The following is an 18,815-nucleotide window of genomic DNA, read 5'->3' as shown; positions in this document are numbered from 1 at the left end:
AGGCCCACCCCATCACTCGGTGTCTCATTCAGAAGGTCTGGGATAAGGCCTGAGATTTGTATTTCTAGCCTCAAAAAAAAAATAAATAAATAAATAACAATAAAGAGCAAGTCCGGGCAAAGTAAGGACTTCTTTTTTTAAAGATTTATTTATTTATTTATACAAGAACTGGGGTACGGGCCAGATGCGCGGGAGGGTGAGAGGATTCACCGGAGAGAGAGCGGGGAACCGAACAGGCAGACTGACGAAATACACTGCTGAGGGGAGCAGCAGGCGAGACAGGAGAGGTCTGCCGCCGCCATGTGGGTTGCTCCGCGCCGGGCAGGGATCGAAACGGCACTGCAGAGGCAGCGGACAGCTTCACAGCTCTACGCTCAACCGCCTGCACCACCAGGGGAGGCCCAGGACTTTCTTGAAAAAGATTATTGCAAAGGGGAGAAAAATACTTTTGTCATAAGGGGAGCCTGACTGTTGCAACAGGAGAACCCTCTGGCCATAAGATCTGCAAGGAATGCTGGGATTAGACAAAAGGGGTTTTCATTGAAAGAGAGGAGTAAACAAGATGTGCGATGTGGAATGAAAGCTGACCTGAAGGCATTACACTGAGAGACTTTGAATCTGCGAGCAGCTTCTTCTCAGGAGGGGCTATTGAGGGTTTTATGCTGGTCACAGTTCAGGGACCTACAGGGAGGAGAGAATCTTAAGGTAGGTTAACAGAAATTTTGTTCTGATTAAGCAGCAGTTCAGCTAATAATTTGTGAGGAAGCAAATGGGAATTTGGAGGATCTGTGCCTGGTCTTGTTGTAGGTTAACAAGTCTTATGTATCAATAGATATAGGGGTTTTGCAGTAAGCTCTTTAACAACCAAAGGATGGAGACAAATTACCTTTATCTTGACTGTTTTCCAGGCTCACTGGGCTCAGGTGAGGTTCTTATTAGTTAACAAGTTCCCTTCCAGGTGATGTTGATGTGGCTGATTCCAGGATCACTATTTGAGAGCTGTTGCCTTTAAAGCAGTCCATTATAAAGATTTGGGGCAGGAAGTGTGGTCTCTTTGGAGAAAATCCTTTTGAGCCTTTTCCTGCCAGGGGTTTCTGCCGTTCTATTACCCACCTTGTGTCCTCACTGCGGTTTTCAGTAAGTGCTTAATCTTCACTTCTGTGGGACCAGGGTGGCCTTCTCATTTCAAAAAAGACAGATTTTTTGCTTTGTACTTCCTTGTGAAAAGCTACAAACAGTTATTGCTGCCCCTGTTGACATTTTCTTTTCCATTTTTGAAATATCTAACAAATGTGATAACATGGCAAGCTTAGGTGTCACAATCTAATCAAAATAAATCAAGAAGACTAACCTTTGTCTTCACTACCTTGTTATAAAATTCTGCTCAGATGCTCACTTTTCCATTCTCTTGAAGAAATTTTAAGCAGTTTTATTTAAAATTGTGGGAGCTTGGAATAAAAGAAATGTCGAGGTTAAATCCAACTTCATTTAAGTTTGCATTTTATTACACCGGACTATTTCTCAGTATATCTTTTGGAGTGAAAAACCATTATTTGTAGCTGTTTGTTCATTTTACTTATACCTAAAGGCCGTGCATTTCAGAAGTATTCACCTCCTCTTTTAGTAACACTCAACATTTGTTAGCTGATTAAAATGCTGGCACTTTTAAGGAATGGTTGGAAACAGATCAGGAGAGAATCTGCACTCTCCCCTGCAAGGGGGCAGCATTGGCTTAGTTCGGCCTTGTATTCTCTGTTTTCCATGCTTCACAGTCAGTTAAAAACAGCTGTGCTCATGTTGCATTCTCCTTGACCTCCAGCTTCTCCAGATTCCTCCCCTCTAGGAGGGGAAGCAGCAAACATTTTGCAGATGAAGTAGAAATGGGGCAGGTTTTCAAAAGTAGGGAGCTGTCAAGAAAGCTGGGTTCTATATCTTGTTAGAAACTTGGAAAGCCATCAGAGAAAATACTGCAGGAGCTTTTGGTCCAGACGCCGGCTTCTCCCTTCAACTTTCTCACATGCAACAGCTCCTGAAATGACTGCCTTTAGCCATATTGTCACTTTGACTTGAGATGAACCCACAGTACAGTCCAAGGACTGTTGTTCCTGTGAACTAAGAGAACAGCTCAACTCTGTTGCTTGACATTTCATTCAAAAAGTAAAATTAATTCTAGAATATTGAATGATGTTTTAGAAAGCAAAAACCACAACCTTGTGTTTAAAAATATTCCACCAGTTATATTTAAGCCATTTAAATTTGCAAGTTGTATTTTTATCTGTCTTGCCATATTTATTGGAAAGACATTCATTGACTATCCCTTTGATGATATTATGCTGGGGTTGGGAGGTGGGAGGCTATATGTATATACTTTCTCTTGATTTTTCTCTGCATCACAAACTTTTCACTGGATGCTTGGTTCATATGTAATATTGCAGAAAATAGGAAAGAAGCACTGTTTAACTCAGTGTGGTCTAACATCTGTTCAGAAGGTACTTGTTAAAAATATAAATTATTGCTTTTCCTTTCCAAATCAGTGATCTGGGTTTTTTGTGTTTTTTTTTTCTGGGGGGAGGAGGTGTCTGTTTTGCTTTATTTCATTTGTGAACGCTCCCTGTGATTCTTAAGTGTGTAAAAAAATTAAGAACCACTGACTTCAAGGGAAAAATATACCATCTGCAGTTTCCTCGTGTGGATTTGAGACTTAACTAAATATAGTTTTATCGGCACAGATACAATTTTAACAATAAGAACTGCCCTATTGTGGCCATGGTCAGCAGTCCTAGAGAAGTAATCCTGGAATTCTTATTACAAAAGCAGTGCACTCTCAAAAAGGTGTGATAGAAACTTCAATGAGGCAGACAGAAGGAAATAAAGAACATCTGTATTAACACTTGCCAGAGAAAGCTGCTGATGGCTAACTCTACTATTAACATCAGTTTTCATTCCCAAACTTTAGCATTTTTCCCCTCACTTGAAGCAAAATGGCATTTGTTTGCTGGTGAATTGTACAGAATGAGAAGATAGGACTGCTCCCCAGGAAGAGCTCATTGAATATATACAAGACACTCAGCCCTGAGTGAAATAATCGTTTTCTGGAGTTTTAAAAAACTGATTTGCTTCTAGTACAGTTTCTCTTTTCCAAATATGTTTAAAAGCTACCTCCCAACCCCCTTCTTGAAAAATATTTTTAATGAACTATCAACTCTGAAAAGTTGCAAAGCCTCTTGTGCTCACTTTAGGGAACAAAATGGTTTTGAGAGCAGAGTCCTGGTAGAATCGGAGATGCTGGTAACAGACACAGCATACATGGCGGGCGTGGGCTGCTCTGAGCGGTGTGTTGTGCAGCTTGAAATGTTGATTATCTCTCCTTCTCAAGCTCCACTAAAATGACAGGGAAAAAGTAAAGCCACAAGCACCGAGACAGAAGAAACAGCAGGTGAGAAAAATAAAATTGTGAGGCACCAAAGTGGTGCCTGGCTGTGTTAGACATTAGTGCTCCCCAGAATTTCCATGTGTGCTCTTTTTTAAGCACATTGAGGACTGCACAGTACTTCCTCATCCCTTGGAGGTTAGACATGGCTGATGAAATGGGAGAATGGAGTGTGTGGTGAATTCTAGGCAGCAGAAGCTAAGCATGCAACTTCCCTTGATGCCTCCCATTAAGATGGCCATTTCGCGAGATAGCAGAGCCTCTGAGTGTAGGTCTCAGGTGACCTGTGTGGACATGTACCCTGAGAGCGGAGTCAGCCTTTGTTATTTAAGCCATGGGGATTTGTAATGGTTTGTTACCACAGCATAATCTGATTAATTCTTAAATCACATTAATGAAGTTTCCATTTTCTGTGTCTCTGAGGATTTGTGCAGTGCCCTCTCCCCCACCCAAAAAAAAAAAAAAAAAAAAAAAAAAGCTCAGGAATTTGAGACACCCAATTCTTCAGATAGCAGAAGTATGTCTATTACAAGAGACATGGATTTCAGATCCCTTCTGTAGAGCACACCACCAGGTTACTACTTCTTCCCTCCCCCATAAAGAAATGAGAGGTTTACTACAAGCAGAGGGTGAATCAGAGCAGCACTGAAACCAGGGACACCAGTCACAGCTGAAATGGGAATGAAGAACCTTCCAGGGCACGGGGCCTGCTAGGCAGTAGTAGTAGTTGAGTAGAAATAGAGAATGCCTTAGAATTCTTAGCTGAATGCCTCAGAATTCTTAGCTGTTGGCTTAGGACCCACCCATCCTAAGGCCTCAACCTCTAATAGGAGACTAGAATAGTCCTCTCTGAAGAAATAGGTCCAAGAGAAAATGCCTACAACACTAACATTCGAGGGTTTCCGGCAACACCTTCTCCGCCCCATCACTCCACAGTGAAGGGTTCTGCCACTCCTGGATCTTCCAGTGGCTTTTTGGGGACCCACTTAAATATGAGCGTACAGTCAAACATCACTGGATGTTTGAAAAACATCTCTAACATGAACTACAAACACACGAGAAAAGCAGGAAGAGGATGTGAGACCCAGGAAACAGAGGGTCTAACATGGAAAGAGACAAGGGATTCTCCAGGGTAAAGGGGAAAGAGACCCAAGATTACACTGTGTGAAGGCCAAGATGGCAGCTGATCGAGTGTGGATTAAAGCTCAAAGGACTTCAGGTTGGAAGTTTCCTGAAAGGGTAGAAATGAGAAATTTCCTAATTTATTTGTACTGAGAGGAATTTATTTGTACTGAGATAACTTTAGGATAGTTAAATTATTGATCAGTATACAGAAAACTAAGCAAATGGAGAAACAGTTTAGTTATGTACCTCACAATTATTATGCAAGCAAGAAAGGCAATAGTGTATGTATATCTCAGCAGGGAAGAGCATATATATAGCTTGCAGAATACAAACACTGACTATTGATTAACCAAAAATTGTCATATGTTGAGGATGAGGGAAGGTACAGCATGTAAGAAATAAATCCTACTCTTTTATAGCAGATACCAAGCAATAATGTCTGAAATTGAAAAAATCAAGCTGAGGTTGTGTAAACATACTTTAATGAAAATGGAAATAAATAGCAGGAGAATTTTCTAGAAGGCTTGGAACTGTGTCCCTGAGTGGGGAGACCTCAGAAAGAGGACTTTGGTATTTGGCATAAGCCATATAGTATTTTTTGACTTTTGAAACTATGTAATGCTTTGCCTTAAGTTAAATATATAAGAGCATCATTATTCAGAAATCTAATGCTATACAGAGATAGTCTTATTGTTATGGGCTGTTTTCTTCAAAAATTAACAAAGGGAAATGTTTCTGTATATTATACACAGAATATATAGAAAGTGATTGCTTTACTATGATTCATGGTAAGATAAGTATCCTAAATTTTTCATTTTAATTTCATGCTGGGTTTATGCATGTATTAAGTACACATGCTTCCATTTGGCTTACAGTATACACTTGAGAGTAAAGTAAAAAGTAGGTCAGGGTGGGGGTTATACTACTTAAGGTGAGGAATTCTAATTGGTATTAGATTTGTAACTTGACAATGAAAAACCCAAAGCATTCAGGAGCTTCAGGCTTAATAATGGTCCTAGCATTTGGAAACCACTGGACATATGTGGGGAGTATTGCAGCAAGAATACTAATGACTGCGCTGGGAATGATGCTTTTGGAGGTCAAATGTGGGTGTTGATTGCTCCTCAGGTTTGTATGCTTATTTAGGTTAATGGTTTTTCCTTTAAAAATGAAATGTTTTCAAGATGCCTTCCTCAACCGGGATACATTTAATGGATCATTCTGCAACTTAGGATCAGCAGTAATTTGCCGTATCCCTGCCAACAGGGAGCAATGCCCTCAGCAACAGAACTTAGTTGTCAATAACAAAATTGAGCCACTTTTTCTTATGAACTGTAAGTACTTGATGTGACCAGCGCAATTTTTTTTTAAGATGTAATGATCTTATTCTTACAGCTTCAAAATGAAAAAGATTTGACCTTAAAGTCACTTTTGAAAAGCAAATAATTCATTTCAATCATGGAAAGACAAAAGGAGGGAGAAGAATGTGTACTTTTGCTCTCTCCTCCTGGGATTTGAAGTATTAGATTATTTTGACTCACCTTTAGCATCTCACCAATCAGCTCAGCTCCAGGCAGCCTCTGTTTACAGGCCCTGGCTGGTGTCTCCCCAAAGACAACGGAGCATCGCCATATTGGAATCACCCAAGCAAATTTGTCCAGATGATGTGCACAGCAGAAGGCAAGGTCTCCAATTACTTTGTGCTCCATGGAACGAAAGTAAGTGATGGGCAAGACTGATATATAATACCCACGCTCCACTTTTTTCTCTTCACCTGACACCCCCCGCCCCCTGAGGAATCTTTCTCACCTTTTTAATGGATTGTCTCTAGTCAGTGTATGTGGGAAACTGTGCCAGTAAGATGGAACAAGCTGCAGGGAAGGAAAGGGTGATGTAGCCAGAGAGAATTTTGTTAGCACTTTCCAGACAGGAACACAGCACACAGGGCTAGTTAGGGTATCTGACATGCTCACTTAATAAGTTGGGAGCCAAGAAACTTCTGGGGAGTCTTTCAAAAAATATGTGTCAGCTCTCCCATCTGTGTATGTTCAATATTTTCTATGATAAGTGGGGTGGGGCTGGGAGAGGCAGATGAGGTGCAGGTAGACGAACAAATGTATCACAGATAATTGAATTCCATATGTAACCCAATTAAATCCTGAACCCAGAGAATTGTGAAATGTGATTTATCTATAAATGTGATCATCTTCAAAATGAGAAATGCTCCCATTACAATTATGACTGGTATCGTGTCCTTAATACAGAATTGTAGTTTCTCAGTCCACTTTCTTTGAAACAGTTTTCACTGGCAACTTTCTTGAGAGTAGTCATAGAAAGGATGTTGTTTTATTGAGACAAAGGTCACCTCATTCTACTGAAGAGTCCCACTTGCAATTCCTCTCCCCTGCTGTTTCCCATCTTGAGACAGTGGACACTCAGCTGCCCACTTAGCATGCCTGTTGATCTTTGTAATTGGTCAAACCCGGTCAGTGGAACAGCAAACACTAAATAAGTGTGGGAATGAATCAGAGTTTGGAACCAGGATTGGCATTTGGGCCTCATTTTCTTAGATGGAATAGCTGGAAATAGCTGAGTAATATAGCTGTACTCTCTGCCTGCCAGTCACTGTCTCTGACAGATTATCTGGAGCCTTAGATTGCAAATCGGCCTGGACATCTAATTCCCTTGTCTTGTGCAAAGACAAAGATTCCCTCATGCAATACTTTCCTTAGTGTAAATTATAGATATGGCTGAGTCTTGACATATAAAGACTCCACCCCTCCATGGACTAGTCTCACCTTACTCCTTGGCCTTATGCTTACAAATTCTAATATCGTGCTCTTTATCCAGACCTATCTCCATAGCACACTTTTTGCACACTGGTTCTCACCTCTGTGTAGATCACATTCCCAGAATTCCAAACTTCCTGGTTAGAATCTTTGGAGATTTGGTTGTAGCATCAGTATTTCTAAAACCCAGTTAAAATTAGTAACTTAATACTAGTTAAGTTAAAATTTAAATTAGTAACTTAAGCTGAAGGCTATTTATTTTCCTGCCTCTTGTGCATTAGCCTGTTGCCTCTGCTATTCACTGTCAGTCTGTCGAAGACTTTTAGTGTCTTCCTCTCCTCTTCCATCTCAGAGCAAGTTACATGACTTTGATGCTCAATAAGTGTTCATTATAGGCAACTCTTTGCCTTGCAGTTGACCTGCTGCAGTTACCTTAAATTGGTCACCTGCTTTCTTCTTCAGCTTCTATTTTTTCATGAGTTATCAGATTTATTTCCCAGAATGACTAAGAAAAAAATGGCTCTGAGGATATTGAGTCCTCTATGGAAGTGTGGAATAAGAATCAGAAGTTTGGTGTATTAGCTGCCTCAGTAGGTCAAATCTCACTTTACATTTAGGGCTGGTCATTGGCAGACTGTTGTTGGCCTGTAGCACCTCTCCTCACCTTCTCTGGTCTTGTGTTTCCCTTTCTGCTGATCCCTGCCACACCCTTGAATGCCCATTCTGGTCAGGCTCTCCAAGGGCTCTGCTTCCAGCTTGAGTAGCCCTGGTCATCAACCTTTCTTTCCAGGACTGTTCTGATGGAGTCCATCAGATTCAGCAATTAATCAGTGATAGTGACAGCATGTACCACTCCCTTTAGGCAACATTCACCTTTTATTGGTATCCCTGATTCCACAGAACAATTGGCAAAAGTATTTTGAGGCAAGAAAGCATTTCACCACTTACACTTCTTAGTCAGAAAGCAGCCACTCTCCTGCTGAGAAGGAGATATTGTCAAAATCCTGGGAAGTGAGGGCTTGGTGTTAACACCTGCCCTGATCATGTGCTCTTCTGTGCCCATGATTTTTTTTTAATTTGAGAAAGATGATGTAATGAGGATGGAGGAACATCCTTGGCTTCCCCTGGGCCTTGAGTTCCTTGGCATTATCTCCTCCCTGTCCTTTCTCCTTTTCCTCCTTCCCTGAATTCAGCATTGGCCTATGTGGATTTTTTTTTTTATTGTTGCTAGGAAACTATTGACCAAGGTCAAATGCACATGCTAACTCATTAAGACTTGTTAGCAGCATTTTATCCTGTTGACCTTGTGGTTGTGTTGTCAAGCTTACAAGGGCGAGTGGGGAAAAAAAAAAGTTTTTGCTACTGAAGGATTCCATTTTTTGTGAAAGGTCCCTGTTAAATTATTCTGAACCGAGAGTTCTACTGTTGGTCCGTAGCTCCTCAGGGAGTCTGTCCAGCCACAGCTTTTCCAGGATCTGGGTAGCAAGGAATGGAATTGAAATGAGATTGCAAGTCAAGTAGACTAGCTTTAGAATGAATACCTGTTCTGTTGAGGCATGATTTTCCCATGTGAATCAGTTCCTGGCTAGAATATATATTCTTGTCAAGTGTAGGAGAGATGGGGAGGTGGGATGGGAGGGGCTGTCCTAGGACATTTATCTCCATTCTATGTGCACATGTGGCCTAAGAAGACTAGACCCTAAATATCCTTATCTCAGGTTGTCCTGGCCTCTATGGAAGAGTATACCTCCCAGTGTTGACTCTAAAGCCAGATTTGTTATTTTATATGTTCCAGACTCTTTAGAAAAGGGAGTAGCAGAATCTCTAGGTCAATAGCCAAGAAGCTTATGCAGAAGCTTAACTTTAGAACCAAGGTATCGGCTGTCAAACAGCAAAACTGGACACTAGTATGCTTCACCAAGCTCAGAAAATAATAGAAAATCTCCTTAGACAAGTGAATGGTGTCAGAGGAATAAAGGTGTTTTCAGCATCTGTTTGCAGAGTTGTATTGTATTGAGTTGGTTGTATTGAGTTGTTATAGTTACTTCCCTGCTAATGTTTTGGTTTTAATTGAGCGCCAGCTATATACAGGATATTGTGGATAAGAAATAGAGCCTGGCCACAAAGCTATGCTATCTGTTTATCTATCTATCTATCTATCTATCTAACTAACTATGAGGTGTAGGATACACCTCTTCATATGTAGTCTTCATTTTGTCAGTGATGAGAGAGTCACAACTACTGTCTCTAGTCAAAAATTGAAAATCTATCACACAATTTATCCACTCATTCTACAGATATTTTTGAGTTCCTTCTATAAATCAGGCACTGTATGAGATACCACGAGTACAGCAGTAACTAAAAACAGACTGGCTAAAGTAGGCATGGGCCTGCCTCTGAAATTTATGATCTCTTCTAGGCTAGTCTTCTGCTGAGCCCTCAGCTACATCTCCAAGTCTCTTCTTCTCTTGAGGGTTTCACCAGAAGCGTTATTTAGTGTCTTGGCTATCTAATGTTATGTAACAAATTGCTCAAAATGTAATGGCCTAAAACAATCCACATTGATTGTCCCACAGCATCTGTGGCCTGGAAACTGACCACACTGACTTAGCTGGTCCTCTATTGAAGAGTCTCTCCTAGGCTGCGGTCAAGGTATCAGTGGCCGGTGGTCATCTGAAGGTTCTACGGGAGAAACACCTGCTTCCATCCCATGTGTGTTTGACAGTATTTAGCTCACAGGCAGTTGGACTTGGGGCCTATGGACAATGCCATATGCATCACTGATTTTGTCACATGGGCATTCTCCTACCTGGCTGCTGCCTTGGTGAAGTATGCAAGACAAAACATCCATGGAGTCTGCTATCAAGATGGTAGCCACAGTCTTTGTAACCCAATCACAGTGACAGCCAATCACCTTTACTGTATTTTATTGCTTAGAGTAAGTCACTAGTCCATACTAGTGGTGAGGGGTTTGGTCTTTGTTAAAGTCTGTCTACTGCATTTGCTATCTGTCCTTTTCCCAGCAAAGAGATTCTGGGGTTAAAACTGCTGGCTGTGCCTTTGCCCCCTGACTTTGTCAGTCATTCCCAAGTCCTCACTGTGTTTATTTTGTTATCTACTGAGAGCAGGAGCTATGTAGATCCTGAAGTGACTGATAGAATGAAGCCAAAATGGTAAAAATGAGAATGGTATGAGATCAGAGACAGTTGGGATTTGGGAGAGTCTGTAATGGGAAAAAGGAAGGATTGTCCTAAAGGAATAAGCATGTCTGAAATATATTCTTCATAAGTAAAAGGGTTTTAACTTTAATCTCAAAGGATTGCCAGTGTCAAAAGGATTTGCTACAAATTCTCATTAAGGCAGAACTTTTCAACTAGTGTGCTGAAGGTCCCCTTGGACTCTGGGTATGGTTTTGACTTAAGGCCACCTGGGATGTTGCCTTCAACCCTGGCAGCCTCTTCTGGGATGTAGGACTTTTCCAGTTGACCCAGTGTATTATATGAATATTCTTTTTTCTCTACATGCCATGATGCAAATTAGGGTAAGAGGCTCACAGTTTGGAGGTCTTGATGGTGCTCAGAGCACCCTCCAGGAGAGAACAGGCTTTTGAGACAGGCTGTCGTTTTCATGCTTTGGTTTCCCCTTGGCTGTGCAGCATGGATCCCATCCCCTATGCTTCCATCTCAGCCACCTTTCTGAGGTGAAGTTTTTCTTTTGATGAGGGTGAAGTTTTCCATTGCAGGTATCATCCATTATTAATGAGGCATGGAGAAGTCAGTGGTGAATAATTAAGTGGGTTTCAGGTGCATATTGAACATTAAAGGGAAGGGAAGAATGAATATAAGAGGCAGGGAAGGAATTCTGGGTTCTGTTGTGCCATCAGGACACTATAGTAGCTGCTTTCTGCAGCTTTTCAGAAGGCCCAGAAGCTTTCTTTGTAGTATGTCTGGTGTGTTAAGTCTTGTGTGTTGGTGATTTTCTGGTTAATAACTGAAAAGATTGCAAGCTTTCCAAAGCAGCAGTGAAGACTCTAATGGCTTCAGCCTGTCCTGGGTGGTTCATGAATCCAAACCAAAGCAATTTTCAAGGGTGATGGTAGGGAAAATGACTTTGCCTATGAGCTGGGGAGAGTTAAATGGTTGGGAGTATTCAATTTAGACACTTGAGAATCAACACTCAGATTTACTATCTTTTAAATAATTAATGGAAAATGAAAGTGTTTTGAGAGACACCCAGATCGATCAATTAGGAAGGAAAACCTCCTGTAGTGCTCACCATTTTAAAAAGGGCTCTCTCAGCTGACCCAGATTATGTAGTAGGGGCAAGCCCCCTCCTAGGAAGAGTGGCCAGAGGCACTGGAACAAGCAAAGAGTGGATGAAGTGTGGTGGACATCCACTTTCTAACTCCATTTTCCACTTTGGCTTGCAGAGCTGGCCTGGCCACAGCCTGGGAACCTACCCGCAAGCATGGAAGGATTGCCTCGGGCGTGAATTGTTAAGTCCTTTGAGTCTTTTTCGTACTTTCATCTAAACAGGCAGATTCAGAAAGTCAACATGCCGGATGAAGGGATTGGTGAGAGGGAGTGTAGACCCATCTCCTAGGAAGGGTCTGTTGGATGCTCTGTAACTTCCATTTTCATGCATCCATGTGCTTCCCCGTTGCCATGGTCAATCAAGAGATGACTTGGCTCTGGGAGAGTTGTCACCTTCTGCCTTCAGAACCACTGTCTGCCTCTATTTCCATAAGCTACCCCCTGCCCCTTCCATTCTACCCATACTTCTCGTCACCGTTATCTTGCCGCCTCCTCGGCAGATGAGTTCAGCTCTTGAGCCCAGTTAGGGGCTACCTGTTGGTTTAAGTGAGTCATGCTGGCCCGAGGGGCAGCTTTCTTTTCTGTATTTGTCGCGCCGGCTCGCCATGTCCCCCTTACTCCTGTTGCATCACAAGAATATTTGAGGCACTCAGCAAACATGAGGCAGTGAGGGTCCGTGCCCTTCCAGCATCGTGCACCCCAGACGCCCAGGCCGCCACAGTGTTCTCTATAGTCCCAATGTTCAGGTGCATTCTGAAGCAGGACTTGAGAAAACTGTTTTTTCCCAACCCCATCTCTCCCTTCCACATGAACTGGATGCTTTCTTCACAGGTTCTATAAACATAGCAGAGTATAGAGTGTGTGAAAGTTTCTGGTAGCACCTCGGAACCAGGTTTATTTTCCCCATAAATAGTAGGCGTTGCTGCCAAAAGGGGTAGACCAGCCCCTTCTCAGAAACATCAGGTGATGATGCTGCCAGTGACGCATAGCTGCCTGGCTAGTTGGGCAGGGAGGGGTTAACACAGAGGGTTGGACATGGGGATGCGGTCACATCTCTTGTTACCGGTTGCATTATTGACTCGGGCATCTAACACCGCTGGAAATAATCCACTGGACAGACACTGAGGTCAGGGGTTAGCTTCAGTCACAAGTGGGTGCACCGGAGCTGACCCTGCCACCCAAACAGTACCCAAAGAGATGGAGAATTTTTGGATGTACCGATTTGAGTGTCATGAGGAAGAGGTAGGTGGATCCTCTGCCTCAAGATTGTGTTTGTTGCTTTGCTTTTGTTTCTTACTCCTAGACCTGTTAGATTAAGTCATTTTCTGTGTTTCCTTTGATGGTGGAAGAGAGCAGAGCAGGCACAGGCCGGAGAGTGGGCATAATCCAGCACAGGAGAAAATGTATCAGGTTAGTCTGTTACTGGAAGCCCAAGACAACCCAAAGAGAGAAAATGCTGTTTGACCTCTTGGAGAACTACCCTGCTCTTTGCTGTCCCTGTCAGCATTCCCTTCTTATTCTCTGTCCTGAAGGATGAGTTACTTTGGGCGCTGTACCCTGCAGTTCCATGCTGTGTTGTGTCTCTTGCTCAGTCATTGCTAATGAAAATGAATGGTGAAAGCATCTTGGACATTAGAACTGCTTTACTAATAGGGGAGGTAATGGGCGTGATGTACCTTGTACAGTACCTGGCACATAGCATGGCCTGCATAAATGGTGGCTATTATTGTTCTTAGCTGATAATGTGTTATTGCAGGAGAGAGTGTGCCCTTAGATGCATCTCTTCATACAAACTAAAAGTGACTTGTTTTTTCCCTGTCACTGAAGTCAGGTCCAGTGACTGGGAATGAAAATAAAGGAAGTGCAAAAGGAATGGATGACCCTAAATGAGAAAATGAATTATAGGCTCCCTTACTTGTCTATCAAATTTGCAGTTCAGTTCAAATACAGCGACTGTTTCAAAGGGGAAAAGACAACCTCTATTTAGAGATAGGTTTTTGTCAGATGTTAAGTAATCTTACCTTATAATTGTGACTCTGGCTAAAAGTTAACTGGTCAGTTTTTGGTTTTGACCTTTAAGAACAGAAGCTTAGAGCCCTTTTGGTGGTCATAAAATGAATTATTTATGTGCCATCCTGATGATGAAAGCACCTTCTATTTGAGGAGGTTGCTGTGCTGCAAGGCTTAGAGGTATAAGGTTGTCCAGGCCTTCACACTGCAGCATTAACATGGGATGAATGGACTTGGGGCTGGGAAAGGAATACTTTCCCTATGGAAAAAAAGGATGGAGGTGGTTAGAATATTTTAACTGACAATTTTCTCAAAATGTGCCATTGCTATTAATTGAATCTATTATAAATGTATATATAAAACACTTCATTAGGCCCAGACTATTATCATTTTAATGACATAATTATGCCCTTACAATGCCTAAGCTCACTTTCCTACTTTACCACATTAAGGAAATATAAATGTTCATGAACAATACAGTTCATATTGAGAGTGAATAATTACGCATGTCTTAACCAGTTTCAATTTTCAGAAGCACAAACATCTTGGAGCAAGGAAAAGCTAATCATACATTTAGGAGGGCTTACAATTCTAATGTGGAATATGGTTCATTTAAAACAACATAGATCAGTGAGAAAAACAACATACATTTATTTGAGGGAAACGGTAAAGTTGGATAAACCAATATACGTTGTGAAAATCTATTTGAGGACACTGGAACTAAAACCCCACAGTCCCCAAAGCATAAGTTTACCAAAAGACCTAGAGCACTGTCTTGGCCTGCCCTAGGTTAGCACTTTTGAAATTCCATATAGAAAAGGGAATAGAACTAGAATGTTCTGGCTGGAAAAGATCTCAATGACCAAATACTTGATTACAGTCCAAATGAAATTCTACCTTTGCGACACTTGTTCCTGCTGTTCCTGTAATAGTATCCTAAGTATATAAGGATGTGTGATTTGCAAGTAGTATTTGTCCAAAAAAGGAGACAGACAATGATCAAGAACCAATGAAAAGAAGCCTGAGCTACATGTAGGTACAGATATCCATGTGAGCACATAATGCAATGCTGCCTGTGTTCAGAACCTACTTTGCATACAAACATTTACTTTGTACCTATTATTCCTCTGACTAAAGGATTAGTGTCCATGCAGCCCCACACTCATTAGTTGCACCTTGCTGTGTATATTATGGGGAACCCTGTATTGGGCACTTGGAGAAGAAAATGTAAATTAATCATAAAGCCTACCTTCATGGTGCTTATTAAAATGTTCTAATTGTCATTTAATAGTGTTAAATTTTTATAAAGTATAAGGGCACAGTTTGCACTCCCACCAGCAATGTAGGAGAGTTCCTTTTTCAATGCATCCTCACCAACATTTGTTGTTGCTTGTTTTTTTGATATGTGCCATTCTTACTGGTGTAAGGTGGTATCTCAGTGTGGCTTTAATTTGCATTTCTCTGGTTATCAGGGATGTTGAACATTTTTTCATATGCCTGTTGGCCAATTGCATTTCCTTTTTGGAGAAATGCCTTTTAAGTTCTTCTGCCCATTTATTGACTGGATTGTTTGTTTTGTTTTTGTTGAGTCCCATGAGTTCCTTGTATATCTTTGTGATCAGTCCCTTATCAGTTGAATGGAGTGCAAAGATTTTTTCCCAATCAGTGGGGTGTCTCTCTGTTTTGGTTAATGTCTCTTTGGCTGTATAGAAGCTTTCCGTTTGATGTAATCCCAGAAACCGTACAGGGACTGTACCTGAGGGGGTGGAGGGAAGCAAATATTGTTTAAAAATGAACAATGAGATAAAAAATTTAAAAATAATAATATTTAAAAAATTAAAAAGGGGGGAAGAACGGGAAAAAAAAGTATAAGGGCAAAAGTGATACATTGTAAGACTGGCACAGAAAAATACAAGTAATTCTCATAGGAGAGGGATTCCTGTTGCCTGAGAATTGGAATAACTTCATGAAAGAGGTTAGCATTTGAAATGGACTTTTAAAGCTCATAAACATGTGGGATTCAGGATGAGCGTGAACAAGGGTCCTGAGTAGAAACACACAGGTTATATACAGGAAAAGAAGTATATCAGTTTGACTTAACAATAGAGGGTAAGAAATTAGAAGGGAGAAAATTATAAAAGTATTAAGGCCAAACCTTGGAGTGCCTGAAATGTCAAAGAGTCTGTTACTCATTCTATGAGCAAAGGATGACTAAAGTTTTTGAATTGAAAAATGAATTGCTCAGAAGTTATTAAAACTGAGTTTAAAAATGAGAGTAAATAGATACTTAGAAGTATCTTGTTTTAATGAGTTCAGGCTGCCATAGCAAGATACCATAGACTGGGCAGCTTAAACAAGGGAAATATATTTTTCACAGCTGTGGAGAGTAGGAAGTCTGAGATCATGGACCAACAGATTCAGGTTCTGGTGGGCTTTCTTGCTGGTTTGCACATGGCAGGCCTCTCCCTGTGTCCTCACCTGGCAGAGACAGACAGAGGAAGCAAGTTCTCTTCTTATGAGGGCACTAATTCCATCATGAGGGCCCCACCCTCATGACCTAGTTATCCCTCAAAGACCCCACCTTCTAATACCATCACATTGGGGATTAGGGTCTCAGCGCTTGAATTTGAGTGTGAGCAACACAAACATACAGTCCAAAACACTGGTGAGGAAGGTTCATGTGTTCTTAGTGCTTATCTCATGTAGTATGCTGGCTGTCTAGTGACTAACGAAAGTGAGCCCCAACCTTATTGTCAGGTTCTGTGGGTTGTTCCACATAGGTGAAATTACTAAACCCAGTCCAGATATATTTGGTAATTTTAAAGAATGTCCATGTAATACAAGAATTACTATGTAATTTTTAAAGAATTATTGGTTCCTGCTGTTTTCTTGCAGTAAAATTTTTGTCACTGAGTTTCTTTGGATCAGTTATATACTGGGATTCATCAAAGTTGCTAGAACTGGCCAGGGTCTTTCACCAGTTGTCCTAAACAGTTGAATATCTGGGTCATATGTGACCTGCTTTGTAAATTAACTAGAACAATGCATATGCACGTGATTGTTTTTTGTAAATCAATCACTATAATAGCATCACTCAAAACACTCAGATTCCAAAATGCTGTCTTGAATGGGAGACAGTGGCTCTGCCAAAAATTGCACATAGCCTTTAATGTACCCCTCAGCTGTAGCCAGTAATAAATTATACTTAGCAGTGTGCCATTAAGAGTCTTGGGGGCTCCTAAATTAATTTAGTGTCTTTGTGGTATATGATTTTATAGAGTCTTCTGTGTGCTTTGTAATCTTATCCATGAATAAAATTTTAATAAGGGAAATAAAGAATATAATGTATAGAAAACATCCCTGTGGGCGTGTGTTGTACTTGTGAATACCCCACCCAAAGGGAAATAAAGAATATAATATATAGAAAACATCCCTGTGGGCGTGTGTTGTACTTGTGAATACCCCACCCATGGGGTGAAATCATTTTCGTGCCTGTTGGAATTTTAAAATTTGTCAAATATTGATTGCATGCCTTGTGCGTGCTGTCACTGATCTCATCCTGTGTGCATTATTGATTTAATCCTCAGGTCAACCCCAGTTGTACCCTTTTCCCTAATTCTAAGGAGGATCAGAGTATGGGTACCCTATTCAGGGGCGGAGTCCTGAGTGGTAGAGGCAGAATTCAGACTCTGATCTGCCTAACGCTGGGGCGTGAGCATTTAACCCCTTTAATACCCTGAAACCTAAGTTATAATTTTAGTAGTTCTGCTTCAATGTAAAATTAAAACAAAGTCTTTTTCTCCCCCCCTCCCCGCCCTCTGGCATCCCTGCCTGCTGTGTGCCTGATATAAGCTCAGTAAAATCCTGAAAAGCCACCGAGGGCTCCAGAACTCTCCTTCACCCCTCTGCCCGGATCATAGAGACCCTGCACTGTGCCCTCCCTGCCCCTATAACCTTTTAAACACTGAAAGCAGGAGAGCTGGACCTCCCTTGCTTTTCAGTTACAACTTACACCTTTAAAACAAAGTCTTTTTCAAAGAAGTATAGCTGCTGTTCCCTAGAACCCCATAATGCTTTTGAAGATGAACCCTGCTATTGGAAAACCAGGTTGTGGTGACTTGGAACACTAGACCAAGCATCTAAGGCTTTGTTCTAGGGCCTTCCGAGTCCTGTGGAGGAGCACTATGATGGGAGAGGCTTCTGTGATTCCTCCACATCTCCCCCAACATGCTGGCAGGGTCTCTGTTCAAGTCACATTTTAACCCATGGGGAAGAGGCCTTCAAAAGGCTACTGAAGATTTACTTAAAACCAGGACCAAAATTTTGAAGCAGGTATAATTTCACCTTAAAAACAGTGATAAAAATTGCATAAGTTTAGTACATCTTTGGACTATTTACATGCAGGGTATAATTCCTACTCTGAATTCCTAGAAAAATATTGATTTGGGGAGTTGTTATTTTTTTTTTCTTTTTCACTGAGTAGAAGTAGAGTTTGCACTTCAACACCTTGACTCACTCACTAGAATAACCACCTTCAATTTACATGTGACTTTGGCAGCATGATCAGAAAGGGTCCATTTGTTCCTAGGTTTTGAGATTTCTCAATCCTTGACTATGTCAGGGGAATTAAAGCCACATCTTTAGCAAAGGCAAAGTTTATTTAGAGAGAATAAAAGGACACCCAGGAAGAGGTCTTGGGCTGGCCAGGGAGGAAGAACTGTGAGGAAAGGCAGGGGGCTCCTGGCTTAAGTGGGGTGGGGGAGGCTGCTCACTTCATCCCTTCCTAGGGTGTCCTGATAGGTGCCGCCATGGTGTTGGCTTAGTGGTCTAGGCAGCAGTTGCCAAGTCATTCCACCTATAAACCTGGGACATAGCCTTAAGAACCACAGCAGCAGGTTGGAATGGGGGTCTGCCTTTACCCCCTTTGCTGCTTCTTGCCCTCCTCAGGCGTTCTGAGTCTGTAAGTTGGGATAATATGCTGTTGTCCTCTCTGGGTATTTCTTGGCTCCTCCTCCTGGCTTTGTGGACTCTGACAAGTGTCTCCTGGGCTTCTGGGTAAAGTTGGCCATTTAATTTTCTGTGGGCATCCCCCTCCTTGTCCTAAATGACTAACAATTTCTTCTTAAGGAGGACCATTCCTGCAAAAGT

General features: G+C 41.5%; 1 protein-coding gene across 2 annotated transcripts in view; it reads left to right on the top strand.

The window, feature by feature from the left end:
* APBA1 (amyloid beta precursor protein binding family A member 1) overlaps window positions 1-18,815 on the top strand; it is a 201,525-nt gene that overhangs the window by 137,722 nt on the left and 44,988 nt on the right. The window lies entirely within an intron of this gene.

Source organism: Talpa occidentalis, unplaced genomic scaffold (assembly GCF_014898055.3).
Source record: "Talpa occidentalis isolate TD23 unplaced genomic scaffold, MPIMG_talOcc4v2.1 talOcc4.7, whole genome shotgun sequence".
Taxonomy (NCBI): Eukaryota; Metazoa; Chordata; class Mammalia; order Eulipotyphla; family Talpidae; genus Talpa; species Talpa occidentalis.
This window is presented reverse-complemented; position numbering and strand designations above follow the sequence as displayed.